This window comes from Pseudorca crassidens, chromosome 4 (assembly GCF_039906515.1).
Source record: "Pseudorca crassidens isolate mPseCra1 chromosome 4, mPseCra1.hap1, whole genome shotgun sequence".
Lineage (NCBI taxonomy): Eukaryota > Metazoa > Chordata > Mammalia > Artiodactyla > Delphinidae > Pseudorca > Pseudorca crassidens.
The window spans coordinates 135,758,994-135,782,105 of NC_090299.1; the positions used below are offsets into that span (position 1 = coordinate 135,758,994).

Sequence of the window (23,112 nt, forward strand, 5' to 3'; positions counted from 1 at the left end):
AAAATGGTATAACCGCTTTGGAAAATGGTTGTGTGGTTTGTGCCACAATGACTAATGACACTGAGCATCTTTTAATGTGCTTGCTTGCAATCCCGATATCTCTTTTAGTCAAGTATCCACTTAAATCTTTTGCCCGGTTTTTTCATTGGATTGTTTGTTTTCTTATTACTGTGTTTTAAGAGTTCTCTATATATTCTAGATAGAAGTCCTTTATGATTGACCTATCTACTGATTACGCATAAAGCTCCCCTGCTTCCTTGCATGCCGGCAAATTTTTGATTTGCTGTTGAATATCCATATTTTGACATTGATATTAATTAAAAATCAAATTAATCAAAAATCAGTATTTTTGATTTGATATTATGAACTGTATCTTCTTGGGTGCTGTATTCCTATAGATATATTTGAACTTTGTTCTAGGATGCAGCTACATTACTTGAAAACTGTTTGATATTTCAAGATTTGCTTTTAAATTTTGTCAGGCATGACCAGAACAGTCTTTCATTTGGGGCTGATTTTGCCCTCACTGGCCAGGCAATACCTTGCTAAGTGTCCTCCCTGATGTTTCTTGGACTATAAGGTTTTGCCACGCTTGGTGGTGGATACACAAGCAATTTCCAGATCTGAGTGAACTCCTGAGAGTTTCCCCTGCTCCCTCAGGATGGTTCTTTCTCAGTCTTGAGTAGTTTCCTTGCAGGCATGGCCTGATTAGTATTCAGCTGAAGAGTGAAGCAGCTTCAGTCCTCTGCAGCTCTCCAAAGCTCCTCTCTGCGCAGCTCTCTACACTTCAGTACTCTGCCTGGTGAACTCGAGATGCCTCAGCCTCCCTGTACCCCCACCTCCAACTCCTGAACTCTAGGAAACGAATGACTCCACCCGGGTTACCCCTTCCCCTGTTGTGGCCTGGAAACTTTCTCCAGGTAGTAAGCTGGAGCAATTATAGGACTCACCTTACTGTTTCCCCTCTCAGCACTGATATTCCAGAACGGCCTCACATCCAATATCTGAAAAATGGTTGTTTCGTATATGTTGTCCATTTTGTTTAGCCATACTGGATCCTAATTACTCCATTTGGTGAGAAGGGAAAGTCCAGTACATGTCTTTTTAAAATTCTGTGTGGCAAAATGTATACTGCACTTCTGCTACATATTGAAGTTCAGTAGTTATCTCAAGGAAAAGTGTCTGTGTGATTCGATTTGCTACTAAAAAAGTCAATAGGCTCCCCCTTCTTCCCAATGAAACAACGGTTGTACTTGAAAGAACAACCAACAGACAAACAATGGTTATCCAGACTTGACCACTAGCAGACGTTTTCTTGAAAGTGAACGAAGTGAACTTGTCACTTCAAGGAAAACTCATTGACAATATGGTTGGCAATGAGAAATTTGTACTTCGAGCAAAAAATTTGTACTTCAAGCAAAAAATAGAATATTAGAAAACTTATATCCACACCATGAACTTGAGAGCTTCCCAATACTTAATACTCTTCTGATTAGATCAATGGTGATATTAATGAATGTGATTTAGGGATACTTTATAATGAAGTACGCCAATACTTAGAAGATCTATAGCTAAGTAAATCAATACTTTCTACGTGACCAGTGTATAATGTTACAAAATCATGCATGGATAAAAGAGGCATTTAAGGTGCAAGACAGGCCAAAGAACTGAGTACATTCAACAGAGTACAAAAGTCCACTGATAAGATTTTTAGATTCCACATTGCAACTAAGCTTTAAGAAACTATCACTTGTCAAGTTTGAGTGTAGTATTAAAGAATAATAACTCCTCTCTTTTCTAACTAAAAATTGGAGTGAGACAATTTTTTTCAAATACAGCATGTTGCCAAAGCCAGCATGATAATCTAGATGACTTAAACTAGACATTAGAATTTTGCAAAAATGTAAAGCAATGCCACTTCTCTCATTAATTTTTTTCAAAATATTTTACATAGAAATGTTATTTATGTTAACATGTAATAAATTTATTATTTTAAAATGAATCTGTATTCTTAATTCTACATTTTAATTTCTGACTTAATAAAAATCAATGAATTTAACTTATATAAACAAAAGCTCTTTGGGGTTCTCAAAGAATATAAAGTTTCTTGAGAACTAAAAGTTTAACAATCTCTAGCCTAGAATTTTATATATATATATATTTGGACATACATACATATATGTCCTTAGCTTAGAGAAACTGTTTTAAACCACATTTGGGGAGAGCTAAAAGGGCCAAGGACAGAAATCTGAGCAATACCCTCACCTTCCTACTGTCGCTCAAATGTCTGTACATCCAATTTGTCCTTTTTATTTTATCCTTTAAGTAGCGTTTAATTTGTCCTCTCGGATCCATATCCCCACTAATTCCTTAATTCAGGCCCTCATCATTTCTCTCCTATACCATTACAGTATCTTCTTGCCTAGTCATTGTAGCTATTATCTGTATACCACATGGTCAGAATAATTCTTCTAACACCCTAGTCTGGTTATACCTTATCCACATTTGAAAGGGATTTGAAAACAGTGCCTAGCAGTTAAAATTCAAACTCCACAGAAGCATGAGAAAGCCGTTCAGACTGCATCTAGCTCAGGCTATCTCTCCAGCCTCATTACACAAGAACACAGACACATGAATTATTGTCATTCAAAGCTACATGGAGTTTTCTCAGTGAAATAGATTTTCACTAGCCTCACAGTACTTGTCCATGTTGTCACATACTCCCCACATGGAAGAGTTTAAATAAATAAAAGCAAGTAATTGGGCTTTTCTCGAGTCATTTTTATCACCCTATATTTATGAGTAACAGACATTATTATAAATATGTGACCAGACAAGAGTTACTCAAAGGCTTTCTTTCTAAGCTAGTAAGCAATTATGCAACAAGAAACCTGATCAGAAATGATCTGAATGGGGTGATTAAATGGCTGAAAAACAATCACCCTATATAAGGTTTACATTTTCTGATCATTGCAATTGACTGCAAAGTTGTAATGGACTGAGGTAATGAACTTCATTGTTACTATTTATGTAACGGACATAATCTAAGGTTGATGGATTTATCTACAACATTCTTTTTCGGCTATGCTTTTATTTCATAATATGGCCTCTCCTGTCCCAACCCCTTTATGACTCACTAAATTGAAGAAGAAGGCATTAGAAGGAAGAACACCCAGTAAAGCCAAAAGTAGATTTTATGCCACATTTTCCCTAACCACATCTGACCAAAGGCCAGCACACAGAAGCACAGCTAATGGACATCTTTTCCTGGGGGTTTATTACTGGGAATACAGAACACCATAGTTTCTAATAAAAGAAGCTCCCACAAAAGGTATCCCCAGAGTATGAATTTGCAAAGGAACCATAATTCAAATGTTTCAATTTAATTAATGTGCCGTACCAAACTTATTTCTAATTTGCTGTTGTTATAAACATAAATCAGTAAGTTTTCTTACACCATGAAGTCCACTATAAAAAATTAGTCTTTTCTTTGATATGACTCTGAATTCAAACACCTAATCCAGGGTCATGCATGCCAACAAAACATGAAAATTAATTAAATTACATCTTTTCTATAATGATATGTGCCTACTTATTATCTTTGGTAACTGGCATATGATGGGAAAAGTAGAACACAGTCATATGTTTTGAAAATTGATTTATTGATATATTTTGATATATATTTTGAAAATTGATTAAATTTTCTGTTTCTGTTTCTAAGGAATCCCTATCTCACATATTTAAGTATAACTTCCTGTTTCACTGGAGTTTTTAAAAATAATTTTTATTTACAGCCTTTTAGAATCACTAAGAACATATTTTTCCTCTTAAATTGGAATGTCTAAAATTTTCTCATTATTTATCCAGTGAAGCTTTACAGATTTTTTATTTCTTGGGTGGATTTTGACAATGAAAATGAAACATGTAAAGGTAAACCAAGGAAAAAAAGGCAGTTTTAGGGGTTTGGTTCAAAGGCTCCTGGAGGCCATGTCTCAAGATGCATGGCAGAAATCTTAGTTGAAATTTCTAATTGTTCACACCACTTGTTATACTTGTAACTGATAATTTTTTTTTTCAATTTTAAATAGTGTTTCTAGTAATCTGTTTACAGAGATATAACAGATTAGAGATTCAATCTCTTATCAACCCCTGTATGCCAAACCTACTTCAAATACTTCAAATAATAATATTAATAATAACAATAATCTTTCATTCATGAATGGCTGAATGTAAGATAAGAAAATTTCTCAGAGGCCAAAACAATAAATAGGCACAAATTCATAGTGTTAAGGGAATACACAGGAACCCATATTTTCTCTGAGTTTTTCTGCCGATCCCTGCGGTACTGTGTTCTAAGGAACACCATACTCATTGCAAAGGAGACAAAGTCAAGGCATGAGGAAAGAAAGAGATCAGACCAGGAATCTGCTTATAAGTTGAGACACTCAATTTTCTTTTTCAGCCTTGGTCCTGGGTGGAATAGAAAAGTAGAAATATTGTTTCTTGAGATTTTCCAAACTAAGAGCATTCACGTGGGTTTAGGACCTGGATAGAGTCTACCTTAAAAACTGCCAAAAAACTGCAAGCCAAAAATTTAGTTTAAAGTAATCCCAGGTGGAAATACAACTTCCTGGCAGAAACAGACATAAATCTTTTTTTTTTAGCAAAATACATGAAAATCAGGGCTCAGTGGATTTATATAGATAAAGTTCCATGTTACAACGATTACAATGAAAAAAGTATTTAAAGAAGAAAAGTCTTAGGGAACCAGGCCAGCAATCCACATATTACTATTTTCAGGAAAAAAAAAAGTGTTAATAAAAGAAATTTTAAAAAGAAAATGAGGCTATAAAGAAATCAAAGACTATTAATATGGGCCAGGCTATGATCAAACACCCAAATGGAACTCTAAGAAATGAAAAATGTAATGGTATATAATAACTGAAATTAAAAACTCAATGAAGATTTTCAAAGGCAGATGAGAAACAGCTGAAGAATCTGTTATCCAAAAGATAAATTTGAAGAAATTAAGTAGAATGAAGCAAGAGGAACAGAGTGAGGGCAGATGTGAAAGGGTGGTGAAGAGACACACAGAGAATGAGAAGGTCATACGTGTGCTTAATCAGGTTGCAGGAGATAACTGGAGGAATGGAGAAGAGGGAAGATACTTGAAGGTGTAAAGGCTTTATCAGATTATGATGAGACACGGAATCTCAGATCTAAGAAGCTCAAATAATTACATACAGGATAAATAAAAATGGTATTATCTAGACACATCAGTATAAAACCCAAATACAGCAAGAAGATTTTAACAGTTGGCTATTGAGAAAAATAGATTGCCTACAGATGAACAGTTGTTAGATAACCAACTTCTCAACAGCAAAATGGATGTGAAATGAGAGTAGAATAATATTTTCAGGAACTGACAGAAAATAACTGAACTTCTATATCCAGTGAGACTATCTTCAATAATGATGCAAATCTGACATTTTTGCACAAATTGAAATTGAGATGGTTTACTGCCAACAGAGCTCACTAAAGAGAAGCTTTAAATATACACTTTATGGGGGAAAAAATGATACCAGGAAGATAGTTTAAGATGCAAGAAATAATGGCATAGAAAGAAAATTGTAAATCGATGGTTCAAGTTAAACAAATATTGATTCTATACACATCAAAAATGTGGAAAAAACTAAGAAAGAATAATTATCCTGAAAAGCTGGAAATGGAGATGATTACAGTTAGAACATTACAAATGGTGCTTTGACTTTTCAGTGGAAAGAAAAGATAATAAAGGCAATAGTTAGTAGTTAAAAATAATTATTAATAATAACTTAATTCTCTGTGGTGACCTAAATGGGAAGGAAATCCAAAAAAGAGGGGATATATATATATACACGTATAGTTGATTCACTTTGCTGTACAGCAGAAACTAACACAACGCTATAAAGCAACTATACTCCAATAAAAATTAATTTAAAAAAATAACTTAACTGTAAAGTATACATCTTGAAATTTCTAGAATATCACTGAAAGAATGAAGTAGCATGCAGATGGAATGGGGAGGGACTCAAGCCAAAAAAAGGCAAAAAAAGATGAAAGAAAAGAGAAACATGAAAAAATGGAACAAATAAAAAGCAATAAATAAGATGGTAGAATTGAATCCATATCATCAGGTATCACAATAAATATAAATTTATTGTTATACATTAAAAGACTAAGATTCTAAGACTGAATTTTTAAAATCCAGCTAGGCATCATTTATAAAATATACACCTAATATATAAAGACAGAGCACAGATATGAAGATAGCACAAAATAAAAGAATGTAAGAAGCTACACCATATAGATAACAAGTTTGGTCTAATGGCCATAAATCACAGGGCATACCAAATACAGAGATAAGCGTTCTTTTCAAACACACATGGAATTTTTTAAAAAATTAGTCAAATACCAGGCCATAAATAGAACTCAATAAATTTCAAACTACCTGAATAATAGAGACCACATTCTCTGATCACACAACAAAATTTAGAAATAAATGACAAGAAGATAAATTAAAGCTCGTACTTCTCTTTATTTATAATACTTCTAAAGAAGAAATCAAAATAAAATTAGAAAACATATGGAGCTGAATAGTAATGAAAAGCATTGTAAGAACTTGTTGGGTATAGATGAAGAAGTACTTGGAGAGAAATTATAGCCTTAAATGTTTATCATAGAAAAACAAAAAGGTTACGTATCCATGAGCTAATAAGTATTCTAAAAATTGAGAGAAAGGAGAAAAAAGAAATATTAAATATAATACAAAAAATAACTAAAATAGAAAAATATATAATAGAAAATAATATTTTAAATTTAAAAGGTTGTCCTTTGAAAGGACAAATGAAATTGACAAACTTCTGGGAAGATTAACTGATACAAAACAAAAGGAAATAAATAAATGATCTTAAAAATAAAGAGAGCACACAATTTTATATAGAGAAGACAGTAAAAATAAAGGAATGTTATGAACAATTTTATAATGGTGAAGTCTGAAAACAAGTGAAATCAGCAAATTCTTAGAAAAATAAAACAAAAATGACTCAAATAGAAAACCTGAATGACTGCAATACTCTTAAATATATTAAACTGAAACATTCAAAGAACAGGTAATTAATTCACAATGGAAAAAATAATCTGGAGTCCAACCTCACATTGCACACAGAATTAGTTCCAGATGGAGATGGATGTCAGATTTAATGAGAATGTCGAAAGTTTCCAATTTTTAGAAGATATCTGTATGATCTAAGAGGCAAAGATTTCTTAGGATATAATAAATAGTAAGCTAAAAGAAAAATATTGATACACTTAACTATATTAAGAACTTGTTTATCAAAACTATTAAAGTTAAAAACTTAAGCCACAAACTCAAACTCTGAGAAGATATCTGTAAGCTATATAACCAAATATTTTTAAAGTATCCAATAAACCAAAAGACAAAGTGAGTAAGAGACATGAGGAAGCATTTCATAGAACAAAATTAGAGACTGAAGTATATGAAAATATAAATGTGTAAATATATGAGAAAATGCTCACTAGTAACCAGGAAATGCAAGTTAAATCTATGATGAAATACACTTTCACATCCACTAAATTGCAAACTAAAAATTCTGAGCGTACCAAATATTGAAGAGGATGGGAAGCATTGAGGACTTGTAGTGCTACCAAGTAAGTTGGTACAACTGCCTTGGGGAGACAATTTGCATTAACTTTTATATGCACAAACCCTGTGACCACAACTTTCTTCCTGGACCTATGCCCCCAAAATAACACCTGTGCAAAAAATGTTCATAGAACAACACTTGCAATCATATTAATTGAACAAAACCCAAACCAAAAACCTCTATAGGTAGTCACAATTTATGTGGATAATAAAACTGATAGATAAATTGAGGTGCATTCCAACTATTTCAAACAACAGAGGAGAGATACTGATTTTAAATGCACAAAGCCACTATTTCTAATTCTTTGAGTGATACTTAATTATCCATCAACAAGGATTATATTCATGAGACAATTAGTCCAGATCAGTGGTTCTTAAGCTTCAGAGTGCACTAGCCACAGGGGCACTCATTTATTGTTTATTTCCATGGCCTCTGCTACTCGCTCTTCACAACTCACTCCCAGAGATTTTACTCAATATTAACTAGAGGGAGCCAGGTATCTGAAGTTTTGGTCAGCCCCCTCCCCACTACTCTGAAGAATCTGATGGGGATGTACAGAGACCCACACAGTGAATAATAATGTGTATGTATTTCTCTTGCTAGTACACAAAGTTGGAACAAGGTAGGAAGGCTCCCTTCACTTAACGCAACAATTTGAGAAGACTTCCTTTACTTCATAAAACCAGTACACTTAATTTAACATTTGTAAGTTCTTACCAAAAAAAGTTAAACTTTGAAAACTACAAACAATAAACTAGGAGGAGTGTGGTTCTAATCCGTTCATCTTATCACAGAAAGCCCAAACACATCAAATTGTGAAAATGAACAACTAGAACCACTGGAAAACAGACTTCCTGCTCGCTTTTAACGTATATATCCTTTTGTTCATATTTACCACATCTAGCTAGTGAGAAAAACAAGCTGTTATCTAACTGACCAGTTACAGAAACAGAAAACATCATTTCTCTCCAGTCTCCTCCTTCCTACTCCCTGAAGGTTTCTGAGCAGGTCCAAAGGCTTCAGGCCCTCACCTGCTGATCGGCTTGGGCCCACCCAAGGAGTAGGTGTAAATCCCAAAATAAATGAAGCTATTCTTTGTTATCACCCTTGGTGACTTAAATCAATTCTCCTCTTCCTATTTCATCCTACTTCAATTCCCACCTGTTTTCTGTTTCCTGAACTCTAACCTCTCCTAGATTTTTTATGGTTTACCTAGTATTTGACTCACTTCTTTCCTTGATATTCTTTCAACCTTGAGCTTTCCATTCACAACTCTGATTTCTCTTACTTGACCAATCAATAACACCTTGGCCTCTCTTTGCAGTCCTAGAGTACCCGTCTCTCTCCTTCTGCATCTCTCCCCCACTCTCAGATGCTTCCTCCCCTCTCCTCCTTCTCCCTTATTTCCCTTCTCCTCTTTTGTCCTTCCTCCCTCCCTCTATTTCTCCCTCCCTCCCTCCCTCCCTTTCTCTAAATTAATGTATAGACAGAAAAGTAATAAAACTAGCTTATATTTATTGAGCACGGATTCTCTGTGAGGAACTCTTGTAAGTGCTTTAAGTGTATTAAATAACTGAATCATCACAATAATATCAGGTGAAAAGTATTATTAACTAAGTCAGCTCTTAGCTATGCCTATTATTCTAGGCTCAAAGGCAAATAATAGGGTTTCTGTGGGAAATATATTTATTTAACATTTGTTTAATGAAAAATAACAAGTTTTTCCTTTAAACATTCACCCTAACGCAGGAAATCTGGGAGAGAAACTCAGTATGAATTTATGATTCCTAATCATCATCTTACGGTTTTGAACTACTCAACTAAGAAACAAAATACACAATAAACCAGAGTATAAGACATGGTACTTGACATAAAGGGCTAAAATATTATGCAGAAGAAAAAAATCAGTAAACAATACAGAGTGAACATGACTTCTCATGCCAGATGACCCCCCTCCCCCACCCCACAGTAAGAATGGCTATATTATTACGTACAAAATAGACATTTGCAGGCTCCATGAATGCCAACCACAGGGTAATTAGGTCTAGCGTCACAGTGCATGCACTGAACTACGTCCTCCTTCAAAAGCCACCACCTCTCAAATACGCACAACTATCAGCACATATCACAAGAATGTGCTTACTTTGCTTTTTGTTCATCTCTTAGAACTGCAGATATGTGTAGGAGATAACTCAGGATATTTAGCCAATAATCATACACACACATTTGTATACATACATGTCTTTGTAAATACATGGTTTTGTCTATGTGTGTATGCATGACAGTTGACATCACGCCCCATTACTCCTAAACATTTCAATGTATATTTCCTAAAAACAGGGATATTCTCTTGCATATCATCTAACAATTTAAAACTCTGAGAATTGAACATTGTGCAATGCTGCTATCTAATATATAGTCCATAATAAAATTTCATCAATTGTCTTATTAATTTCCTTATTTCCTAGTTCGGCATTCAAGTCAGGATTATTCACTGTATATAGTTTTCATGCAACCTTAGATTCCTTTCATCTGGAACAATAACTCATCCTTTAGGTTTTTTTAAATTCATTTTTATTGGAGAATGGTTGATTTACAATGCTTTGTTAGCTTCTGCCGTACAGCAAAGTGAATCAGTTTTACATATACATATATCCACCCTTTATTAGATTCTTTTGCCATATAGGTAATTACAGTGTATTGAGTAGAGTTCCATATGCTATACAGTAGGTTCTTATTAGTTATCTATTTTATTTATAGTAGTGTGTATATGTCAGTCCCAATCTCCCAATTTAACCCTCTCCCCTCTTTCCTCCTTGGTAATCATGCTTGTATTCTACACCTGTGGCTCTACTTCTGTTTTGTATATAAGTTAATTTGTACCATTTTTTTAGATTTCACATATAAGCGATATGATACGATATTTGTCTTTCTCTGTCTGACTTACTTACTTCACTAAGAGAATCTCTAGGTCCATCCACATTACTGCAAATGGCATTATTTCATTATTTTTTATAGCTGAGTAATATTCCATTGTATATATGTACCACATCTTCTTTAGCCGTTCCTCTGTCGATGGACATTTAGGTTGCTTCCATATCTTGGATATTATAAATAGTGCTGCAACGAACATTGGGGATGCACCCAATGTTTGGAGTATCTTTTAGAATTATGGTTTTCTCCAGCTATACACTCAGGAATGGGATTGCCGGATCATATGGTAGCTCTGTTTTTAGTTTTTTAAGGAACCTCCATACTGTTCTCCATAGTGGCTGTACCAACATACATTCCCACCAACAGTGTAGGAGGGTTCCCTTTTCTCTACATTCTCTCCAACACTTACTGTTTGTAGACTTTTTGATGATGGCCATCCTGACTCAGGTGAGCTGATACCTTATTGTAGTTTAGATTTGCATTTCTCTGATAATTAGTGATACTGAGCATCTTTTCATGTGCTTTTTGGCCATCTGTATGTCTTCTTTGGAGAAATGTCTATTTAGATCTTCCACCCATTTTTTGATTGGGTTGGTTTTTTTTTTTTGATATTGAGCTGCATGAGCTGTTTGCATTATATATTTTGGAGATTAACCCCTTGTTGGTTGTTTCATTTGCAAGTATTTTCTCCCACTCTGAGGGTTGTCTTTTCGTTTTGTTTATGGTTTCCTTTGCTGTGCAAAGGCTTTTAAGTTTAATTAGGTCCCATTTGTTTATTTTTGTTTCTGTTTTCATTACTCTAGGAAGTGGATCAAAAAAGATCTTGCTGCGATTTTTGTCAGAAAATGTTCTGCCTATGTTTTCCTCTAAGAGTTTTATGGTGTCTGGTCTTACATTTAGGTCTTTAATACATTTTGAGTTTATTTTTGTGTACGGTGTTAGAGAATGCTCTAATTTCATTCTTTAACATGTAGCTCTCCAGTTTTCTCAGCACAACTTATTGAAGAGGCTGTCTTTTCTCCATTGTATATTCTTGCCTCCTTTGTCATAGATTAGGTGACCATAATTACATGGGTTTATCTCTGGACTTTCTATCCTGTTCCATTGATTATATTTCTTTTTGTGCTATTACCATACTGTTTTGATTACTGTAGCTTTGTAGTATAGTCTGAAGTCAGGAAGTCTGGTTCCTCCAGCTCCACTTTTCTTTCTCAAGATTGCTTTGGCTATTTGGGGTCTTTCATATTTCCATACTAATTGTAAAATTTTTTGTTCTAATTCTGTGAAAAGTGGTTTTGGTAATTAGATAAGGATTGCATTGACTCTGTAGATTACTTTGGGTAGTATAATCATTTTGACAATATTGATTCTTCCAACCCAAGAACATGGTATATCTCTCCATCTGTTTGTGTCATCTTTGATTTCTTTCATCAGTATCTTATAGTTTCCTTAGTACAGGCCTTTTGCCTCCTTAGGTAGGTTTATTCCTAGGTACTTGAACTTAATATTTTGAAGAGTACAAAGAAATAATCTTGTGGAATTCCCTTTAGTTTGAGTTTATCGGATATTTCCTTATGATTAGATTCAGTTTTTTTATTATAAGTTCCGGGTGTACAGCATTATAACATGATGTGTATACACCACAAAGTGATCACCACAGCAAGTCCAGTTACCATCCACCACCATACAGTTGACTTCCTTCAGTCATTTCACCTACCTCCAACCCTCTCTTCCCCTTTGGTAACCACTAATCTGATCTCTGTATCTATAAGTTTGTTTTGGATTTATTTTGTTAGGTTTTTATTTTAGATTCCACATATGATTGAGATCATGTGGTATTTGTTTTTCTCTGTTTGATTGATTTCACTTAGCTTAATACCTTCAAGTCCACCCACGTTGTTACAAATGGCAGAATTTCACTCCTTTTTATGGCTGAATAGTATCCCATTGTGAATATACCACATCTTCTTTATCCACTCATGCACAGATGGACGCTTAGGTTGTTTCCATATCTTAGCTATTGTAAAAAATGCTGCAATGAACATATGGGTGAATGTATCTTTCAGTTAGTGTTTCTGTATTTTTTGGATAAAAATCCAGAAGTGGAACAGGTGGGTCAGATGGCAGTTCTATTGTTAACTTTTTGAGGAATCTCTATACTGTTTTTTATACTGGCTGCACCAATTAACAGTCCCACCAACAGTGTACAAGAGTTCCATTTTCTCCACATCTTCTACAACATTTGTTATTCCTTGTCTTTTTGATAATAGACATTCTAACAGGTGTTAGGTAATATATCATTGTGTTTTTTATTTGCATTTTCCAAATAGTTAGGGATGCTGAACAATTTTTCATGTGCCTGTTGGCCATCAGTATGTCTTTTTGGGAATAACGTCTATCCAGATCCTCTCCCCATTTTTAATTGAGTTATTTGTATTTTTATTGACTTGTATGGTTACTTTATATATTTTGGATAGTAATCCCTCTTTGGGTATATAATTTACAATTATCTTATCCCATTTAATAGGCTGCCTTTTAGTTCTGATGATGGTTTCCTTCCCTGTGCAGAAGTGTTTTAATTTGATGTAATCCTACTTATTTTTGCTTTTGTTTCCCTTGCCTTTAGAGTCAGATGCATAAAACATAGCTAGTGGGAAGAAGCCACATGGCACAGGGAGATCAGCTTGGTGCTTTGTGACCACCTAGAGGGGTGGGATAGGGAGGGTGGGAGGGAGACGCAAGAGGGAGGGGATATGGGGATATATGTATACGTATAGCTGATTCACTTTGTTATACAGCAGAAACTAACACACATTGTAAAGCAATTATATTCCAATAAAGCTGTTTAAAAAAATGGAAAAAAAAATTGCCTAGACAGATGTCAGTGATGTTACTGCCTATGTTTTCTTCTAGGAATTTTATGGTTTCATGTCTTATATTCAAGTTTCCAATCCATTTTATTTAACTTTTGTGTATGGTGTAAGATAGTGATCTATTGATAGTTTCATTCTTTTGCATGTGGCTATCCAGTTTTACCAACACCATTTATTGAAGATAATATCTTTCTCCATTATATGTTCTTTGCTCCTTACCATAAGTTAATCATCCATATATATGTAGGTTCATTTCTGAGCTCTCAATTCTGTTTTATTGATCTGTGCCTATTTTGGGCCAGTATCACACTGGTTTGATTACTACAGCTTTGTAGTATAGCTTGAAATCAGGAAGTATGATACCTCTATCTTTGTTCTTCTTTCTCAGTATTGTTTTAGCTATTTGGGATGTTTGGTTGTTCCATTCAAATTTTCGAATTATTTGTTCTAGTTCTGTGAAATATGTCATTGGTATTTTGATAGGGATGGCAATGAATCTGTAGATTGCTTTGGGTAGTATGGACATTTTTACAATATTAATTCTTTCAATCCATGAGTACAGAACATTTTTCCATATATTTGTGTCCTCCTCAATTTCCTTCATCAGTGTCTTATAGTTTTCAGTGTACAAGTATTTCACCTTCTTGCTTAAATTTATTACTAGGAATTTTATTCTTTTTGATGCAACTGTAAATGGGATTGCTTTCTTAATTTTGTATTTCTGATATTTCTTTATTAGTGAATAGAAACACCACAGATCTATGTATATTGATTTAATATTCTGCAAATTTACTGAATTAATTTATTAGTTCTAGAATTTTTTTGGTGGAGTTTTTAGGGTTTTCTATATATAGCATTATGTCATCTGCAAATAGTGACAGTTTTACTTCTCCCTTTCTGCTTTGGATATCTTTTATTTCTTTTTCTTGCCTAAATATATGGCTAGAATTTCCAGTACTATGTTGAATAAAAGTGGCAAAAGAGGCATATCTGTCTTGTTCCTAATCTTAGAGGAAAAGATTTCAGATTTTCACTGTTGAGTATGATGTTAGCTACAAGTTTATCATATATGGCCTTTATTATGTTGAGGTATGCTCTCTCTCTACCCACTTTGTTTAAGTTTTTAATCATAAATATATTTTGAATTTTGTCAATTTTTTTCTGTATGCATTGAACTGATATGAATTTTATCCTGCATTTTGTTAATGTGATGTATGTACCATGCTGACTAATTTGCAGATATTGAACCATCCTTGCATTCCTAGAATAAATCCCTCTTGATCATGGTGTATCATCCTTTTAATTTATTGTTGGATTAATCTTGCTAACATTTTGTTGAGAATTTTTGCATCTATGTTCATCAAGGATATTGGCCTGTAATTTTCTCTTTTTTTGTGGTGTCCTTGTCTGGTTTTGGTATCAGGATAATGCTGGCTTTGTAAAATATGTTTTGAAGGGTTCTCACCTCTATAATTTTTTGTAAGAGCTTTAAAAGGATAGGTATTAAATCTTCTTTAAATGTTCTGTAGAATTCACCAGTGGAGCTGGCTGGTCCTGGGTTTTTGTTTTTGTTTTTGTTTTTAATAGTTTCAATATCCTTACTACTAATCAGTCTATTCAGATTTTCTATTTCTTTATGACTTAGTCTTGAAAGATTGTATGTTTCTAGGAATTTATCCATTTCTTTTAGGTTGTCCAATTTGTTGGCATATAATTTTTCGTGGTAGTCCCATGATCCTTTGTATTTCTGTGGTATCACCTGTAACTTCTCTTTCATTTCTGATCTTATTTATTTGAGTTCTTTCTCTTTTTTTCTTGGTTAGTCTACCTAAAATTTTTTGATTTTATTGTTTCAAAGAACAGTTCTTAGTTTCAATGATCTTTTCTATTGTTTTTTGTCTCTAATATATTTCTCTGATATTTATTATTGCCTTCCCTTTACTAATTTTGGGCTTTATTTGTTCCTCTTTTCTAGTTCCTTTTAGGTGTAAAGTTAGCTTGTTTATTGGGTATTTTTCTTGTTTCCTAATGTAGGCCTATATTGCTATAAACTTCCTTCTTAGAAGCATTTTTGCTGTATCCCACGGATTTTGACACATTCTATTTCTGTTTTCATTTTATCTCTAGGTATTTTTTATTTCTCCTTTGATTTCTTTGATGACCCATTGGTTGTTCAATAGTATGTTGTTTAATCTCCAGGTTTTGGGGTTTTTTTTCTCATTTTTTTTTCTTGTGATTGATTTCTAGTTTCATACTATTATGGTTGGAGAAGCTGCTTGATATGGTTTCATTCTTCTTGAACTTACTGAAACTTATTTTGTGACCTAACATATAATCCATCCTGGAGAATGTTCCATGTGCTCTTAACAAGAAATGTTAATTCTGCTGCTTTTGAATGGAATGTTCAATATATATCTATTAAGTCAATCTGGTCTAATGGGTCATTTAAGGAAAGTGTTTCCTTATTTCTTTTTCTGTCTAGATGATGTATCCATTGATGTAAGTGCAATGTGAAAGTCCCCTACTGTTACTGTATTTCTTTCAATTTCTCTCTTTAAGTCCATTAATATTTGCTTTATATATCTTGTTACTCCTCTGTTGGATGCATATACATTTATTTACAAACGTTATATCTTCTTGCTGGATTGACGTCTTTAGCATTATGCAATGCCCTTCTTTATCTTATATCGCAGTCTTTGTTTTAAAGTCTATTTTGTCTGATATGAATATTGCTACTGCAGCTTTCTTTTCATTTCCATTTGCATGGATTATCTCATTCCATTCCTTCACTTTTAGTATGTGTCCTTTCTTCTGAAGTGAGCCTCTTGTAGGCAACATATAAGTGAATCTTGTTTTTATATCCATTCAAGCACTCTATGTCTTTGATTGGCAAATTTAGTCTATTTACATTTAAAATAATTATTGATAGGCATGTACTTATTGCCATTTTGTTCATTGTTTTCTGTATGTTTGTGTAGTTCCTCTAACTTCTTTTCTTCTCCTCTTTCTCTCTTTCCTTGTGTTTGGTAGTTTTCTTTAGTGTTACGCTTAGATTCATCTGTCATTTCTTTTGTGTACTTACTGTTTTTTCCTTGCTATTACTGTGAGGTTCACGTATAAAATTCAAAGTAAGCAGTTGCCTTTTTAAGTTGCTAGCAACTGCAACTTGAACACATTCTAAAGCTTTATCTCTTTATCCACCCCCCCAACACACACTTAATACTTTTTTTTCCCACTGTGACAAGATAATGGTTTATTATTGGAAGAAAAATGGCCTTCCAAATCCCAACACACTTAATACTTTTGATGACACATTTTACATCTTTTTATTTTATGCATCCCTTAACTGATTATTGTAAATTTAGTTAATTTTCCTACTTTTGTCTTTTAACCCTCATTCTTTTTTTTGTATGTGATTGATCCACTACCTTTATTTTATATTTATGTTTTCCAGTGAGAATTTTATTTTTGTATGTTTTCTTATTATTAAATAATGCCATTTCTTGTCAGCCTAAAGAAGTCTCTTTAATATTTCTTATAGGGTTCATTTAGCGGTGAAGAACTCCTTTAGCTTTTGTTTATCTGGGAAACTCTTAATCTTTCCTTCCATTCTGAATGATAATGTTGCTAGGTAGAGAGTTCCTGGATGGGAGTGTTTTCCTTTCAGCACTTTGAATGTCATGCCATTCTCCCTTCTGTCCTGTAAAGTTTGTGCTGAAAAGTCTGCTGATAGCCTTATGGGATTCCCTTGTATAAAACAAGTTGTTTTACTCTTGCTGCCTTTAGAATTCTCTCTTTACCCTTACTTTTTACCATTTTAATTATAATGTGTCTTTTGGTATGAGTTCCTTTGTATTTCCCTTATTTGAAACTCTCTGGATTTCCTGGGCCTGGTTGTCTGTTTCCTTCTCCAGATTAGGGAAGTGTTTCAGCCACCATTTCTTCAAATAAATTTTTGGGCCCTTTCTCTCTCTCTTCTCCTTCTGGGTTTACTATAATGCAAATATCAACATTAATCTTCTTAATGTTGTCCCAAAGGTCCCTTAAGGTATCTTCACTTTTTAAAATTCTTTTTTCATTTTGCTGCCCTACCTGGGTGAGTGTCATTGTTTTGTCTTCCAGCTCGCTCATTCATTCTTCTACCTCATCCAGTCTACTGCTGAACCCTTCCAGTTTATTTTTCAGTTCAGTTATAACTTCTGTTTGGTATTTTCTTGTATTTTCTCTTTCTTTGTTGAAGTTCTCAGTGTGTTCATCCTATCTTCCCCTGAGTTCAGTAAGCATCTTTATGACCATAAATTTGAGCTCATTATCAAATATAGCTTATCTTCATCTCATTCAGATCTTTTTTTGAAGTCTGTCTCATCCTTTTGATTGGAACATACTCCTCTTTTTCCTAATTTTGCCTAATTCTCTGTGTTTCTATGTAGTAGGTAAATTAGCTATCTCTCCCAGTCTAGAAGGAGTGGCCTTACTGAGAAGACATCCTGTGGGGCTTAGACATAGTCTTTTTTTGCCAGGAGAGCCAGGTGCTCAAGGGATGCCCCCTTGTGGGTTTTGTGTACCTTCTTGTTGTGGCAGAGGCACACTGCTACAGCACACTGGTGGGCAGGGCTAGCCCTGGCCTGGCTTTAAGATCTAGCTGAGGCACAGGGGTAGGTGTGGCTCTCAGCAGGGTGTGCCCACTGGTGGTAACAGGTCAGGAGAACTCAAAACTGGCACCTACCAGTGCCAGCATTAGAAAGGTAGCCTGAGATCAAAAAAAAAAAAAAAAAAAGGCTCCTGCCAGTGTCTTAGTCTCTGTGGAGCATCCGAACTGGTTCCTGCCTCTCTGGCACATGCTTCAGATGCTTTAAGATTAGTAAGTGGGTGCACTCTCCACTCCACTCATGGCCTCTCCATTAGTAAGTGAGCTTTTCAATCTGGTATTTTTGCACTGGTTTTCATGTCGAGTGCATTGTTTGGGAGCCCTTTATGAGCAGGTTTTCTGTTTCCTACAGTTCAATAGTTTTCTTGGACATATTCCCTGTTGAGCCAAGTGTACTGTCCTTTTGCCCTTCGTTGTAGAGTCTCTGTTCATCCAGTTTTCAAGTCCCTTTCTTATGGAGTTATTCCATGTATAGTTGTAGATTTGTTGGGTTCATGGGAAATATGAGTTTAGATATTCCTACACTGCTATCTTGAGCCCTCCCAAATTTCAGATCATGTAATCTTGACAAGAATACCACAGTAAACCTTTGCATCATCAACAAAGTGAAAACCCAACTGCACCAGCAAACATTTATAAATCTGCACTTAAAAGCATAATTTGTACTCTTCTGTTAGTTTTTGGATGTTTAAAGTGCTGAAATATTTTAGAAAGAAAGTTACCAGCATTAAATTTTGAAACAGAAGTAATGAGGAGAAAAGAAATTGTCAAAAATAATTACAAAGAATATAAGGAGAGTCATAAGTAAGCAATAATAAAAGGTTAATAGAATTAGAGATGAGAATATTTTCAAGCAGAAAGGATCTGAGATGAATTCATTGATAAAGCAGATTTTCAACTGACCTTGAAGGATGGCCAGGATTTCAATTAAAAATATGGGTAAAGGTACTCCACATAAAGAAGGCAGCATAAGAACAATGGTATTAAGGCAGAAATGGGAGGTTGTGTTCAATGGGAGGTGACGCAATTACCCTAGTGTACAGCACATGCCTATACTAATGGTAATGACAGAAATGGCCTGGGACTTCCCTGGAGGTGCAGTGGTTAAGAATCCACCTGCCAGGGCTTCCCTGGTGGCGAAGTGGTTGAGAGTCTGCCTGCCGATGCAGGGCACACAGGTTCGTGTCCCGGTCCAGGAAGATCCCACATGCTGCGGAGCGGCTGGGCCCGTGAGCATGGCTGCTGAGCCTGTGCATCCGGAGCCTGTGCTCCACAACAGGAGAGGCCACAACAGTGAGAGGCCCGTGTACCGCAAAAAAAAAAAAAAAAAAGAATCCACCTGCCAATGCAGGGGACATGGGTTTGAACCCTGGTGTGGGAAGATCCCTACTTATTATTCTCTTTATCATATAATGCTCCTGAATAATAAGTTTCCTTTCTTCCTTGAATAATTTCTCTGTGGGATAGAGGGGAAGTAGAAAAAGGACAGTAAAATTGAATTTCACATCTTTCATACTAATTCACCCATTATTTTAAAAACCCAGACTTAATGTATTCAACACAAATTGCAATTTGAAACATAAAGTAATGTAGCACATTTAAGCTGTTTATGAAAACAAATTATTATTGCATAGACCACAGCAATTAATACCAATTTTGTCAAGGGACACAACCCACACATAAAAGTTATTTTATGCATGCTTACAAATTGCTTATAGGTCTACATTTTGGTTGTATGCTTGTAGCTCAGACAAATTTATCATCTTTGAATTTTTTTTCCACACAACACTGTTATATTTTCTACTTTGTAGGTACATCTAAGTTATTATAAGAAATCAGAGTCTAAAAATTGAATATGGGAAGATGAGCGCTAATAGTGTCTTCATATGTAGTCCTATGTTGTTCAGAAAGTATAAGATTTTCTCCTATCAAATATCAATAGGTACACAATTTGAAGATAAAATGTATTTCCTCAATATTTTTACACAATAGTGATATCATAATTTAAATGGCCAATAAAATTTGAATTCTTCAAGGAAATAAAAATGATGGGTGTGGAGAATCACTCAAAATTTTGCCACAAATTTTTAGTGCTTCTCTGTTTCAGGGGAGACAATTAACATGAAATTACTTGTACCTTATGTGCATTTTACTGTAATAAATTGTCTATAATTTCCAATTGTAACATTTTTCATTTGTAACCAAAAAAACTAACTCAATGTACTGTGGAATGCTAAACAAAAATAAAAAATAACAGAGATGATTGGAAACTAGACGACTGCCAGTTTGAAAATTATAGTGTAGAGTCAACATTTCCCCTTTTTTATTCCTGCAAATCATCCCAAAACACAGAGAATGAGAAACAATTATGCAAATGTCCTATTTATTGAAAGTGGTAAACAGTGAACTCTTAGACCTCCAGGTCAAAAGAATGGTTCCAAAATCAGATTTCAAAAAGAACTAACAAACATAACTTTCACTAAGGCTAGGGTCCATGCCTTTTTATATTGTAGACATGATGCAGTAGTTTCAGGTAGAAGCATCTATGGAAGTGGTTTGGTTCCAAAAAGCAGAAAAAGAGAGGCTAAATGAGGAACTATATAGAAAAGACATATGTGTAGAAAGTAGTCTATATCTGTGAAAACAAACAGAGAAGTAAAGTCTTTCATTGTAGGGGGGGAGAAAAAAAAAAGAACAAACAACAAAGCCCACATTTTCTATCTCCCTTAGCTAGACCAAGAAAAACTCACTTTGTTCAGTGATACAAAAGAAAAACTGGACCAGCACAGGATCTATATAAAGATGCTACAAGAGAGAAAGAGAGAAAACCAATTATACATAAAGAATCACATACTAAAAACATATTGCCATAAAAGAAGTGGAAAATTGTGACCAAACATTTCACCGTGAAGTTTTAAAATGTAATGAATTGCAATCACCATTTTGAAGCAATTATGTAGTGCAGAAATACAGGGTGTCAGGGTGAGGTTGGTAAGATAAGAACAAGAAATGCACTGTAAGCTTCCAGGGCTCAACCAAATGTTACAACAAAAAAAGTAAAAGCAACATAAATATGAAGGATAAATTTGAAATAATACAGGGGAAGAGAGAGTACTGAAAGCACAAGAAAGTAGCAAGGATTGAAATGATAAATACAAGCTAAGTAAATGGATACTGATAAAGAATCAAAAAGAATTAGAGAGAAATTGTAGAGCATATCACAGACAAAAATAAATCCAACATACATATAAAAGGAATCCCTGAAAAAGAAAACCATAATAATAAGATAGAGCAAACATTTAATGATATGAATCAAGAAATTGTTCCTGAAATAAAAGAATATTGAATCTACATCTTGGGGAAAAGACCCCCCCCCCCAAAAGAAAGGAAAATAAAGACAAAAAGTAACCACATCCCTGGGCAAAACGGTCCCAAACAGTCAGCACAAGGATAACACTCTAGTGAAGTCACTAGACTTCACATATAAATGAAGAATCCTTTAGTCTGCCAGGCAAATAAGAATTCCCTAAATTCTACAACGCTAGAAGAAAGAAGAGCAACATGGTCAAACTGCACTTCAAGTATAAGACAAGAGACAAACACTCTGGAAGATGCAAGATTTCAGAAACATTGCTTTTCCTCGGGAATCTACTAGAGGTGACTTCCATCCAAGAGTTGGTTAAAAAACAATAACAAACTTGACAACAATGTAAGCTCCTGTTGGAAGCAAATCCTCCCCAAGTGATCACTGGAAGTTTCACGGGATTATAGCTCCAGACAGCTTGACTTCGACCTCTGGAGATATCCTGATCCAGAACCTCCCAGCTAAGCTGCTCCTAGATTCCTCAGCCATAGACACTGTGATAGCATCATTGTCTGAAGTTGCTAAAGTTTAAGGTAACTTGTTACGCAACAATAGAGAACCAAAACAAGGCTTAAGAAGTATTGAATTTGAAGAGGCTGGAATGCTGGAGAATAGGGAGAGGATTTTTTAAAGAGTTGCTGATGTGCTGTGAGTCCCACCATCCTCCACAGGGAAGACTGAGGGATATCATCATCCTCAAGCAGAGGGACAAGGGTTTCCAGCAGAGCCTTTGGGACTGACAGGTGTTCTATGGCTTTACAGGACACCAAGACTCAGGCTAGACCCATGCTTGGAAATGACTAAAGGTAAGAGGCTGTGGTGCATTGCTGCTCTGAGGGCAGGATGGTGGTGGCTCTATTGGGAATGGCTTGTGTGCCCAGAGTTTGTCACGGCAGAAGAAAAACAAATGATTTTACAGACAGATGTAGGCCAGGTGTGAGAAAGGGCCAGCGGGGAGATATCTCAGTGACTTTGACCAAAAGAGACATATAAAGAAGCTGTAGAAATTAATATTAAGGCTCTATATGGGGTGGACCACCACAACTAGGAACTTAGAGGAGAGGAAACATTTATCTCATTGAGGAACTGCAGGTGAGACACCCCCTGGGAATGAGGGGATCTCCACAGAGCCCAGAAACATGCTTCAAGAAAAAGAGCCAGCACTTAATATGTGATGCGGCCAGGAGAAGATAAGAACCCCACCTCTTTTCTGTGGGAGAGGAAACCACTGGAAGTTAAAGGCAAGAGGCAAGGTGAGAAAACCAGGCAAGCAGCTGAGCACAGCACCCCTCCCACACCAAGGCTGAAGCCCTGGGGGAGGGAGAAGCTTCAACACTAGGAAGCTTCAGAGTTTTGACTATTACATGAAACTGTAATTAATTAATGAACAGGTCCCTGTGTTCCGCCCTTTAACGCAATGCTTCAATGATTAAAACTAAATTTGTCATTTAAAATTAATGAAAATAACAGTATATCATACCACAGTAATGATATCATACAATTATCAGCACAAGGGAAATTCTACAGTTCTATAATAACTCAGACCTTCAAACCCTGGACTGCTGCTGAATGGCACCAATACTAGGG

At 35.0% G+C, this 23,112-nt stretch overlaps 1 protein-coding gene across 4 annotated transcripts in view; it reads right to left on the minus strand.

Moving 5' to 3' along the window:
• BANK1 (B cell scaffold protein with ankyrin repeats 1) overlaps positions 1–23,112 on the minus strand; it is a 317,778-nt gene that overhangs the window by 257,989 nt on the left and 36,677 nt on the right. The gene's annotated exons all lie outside the window — the stretch shown is intronic.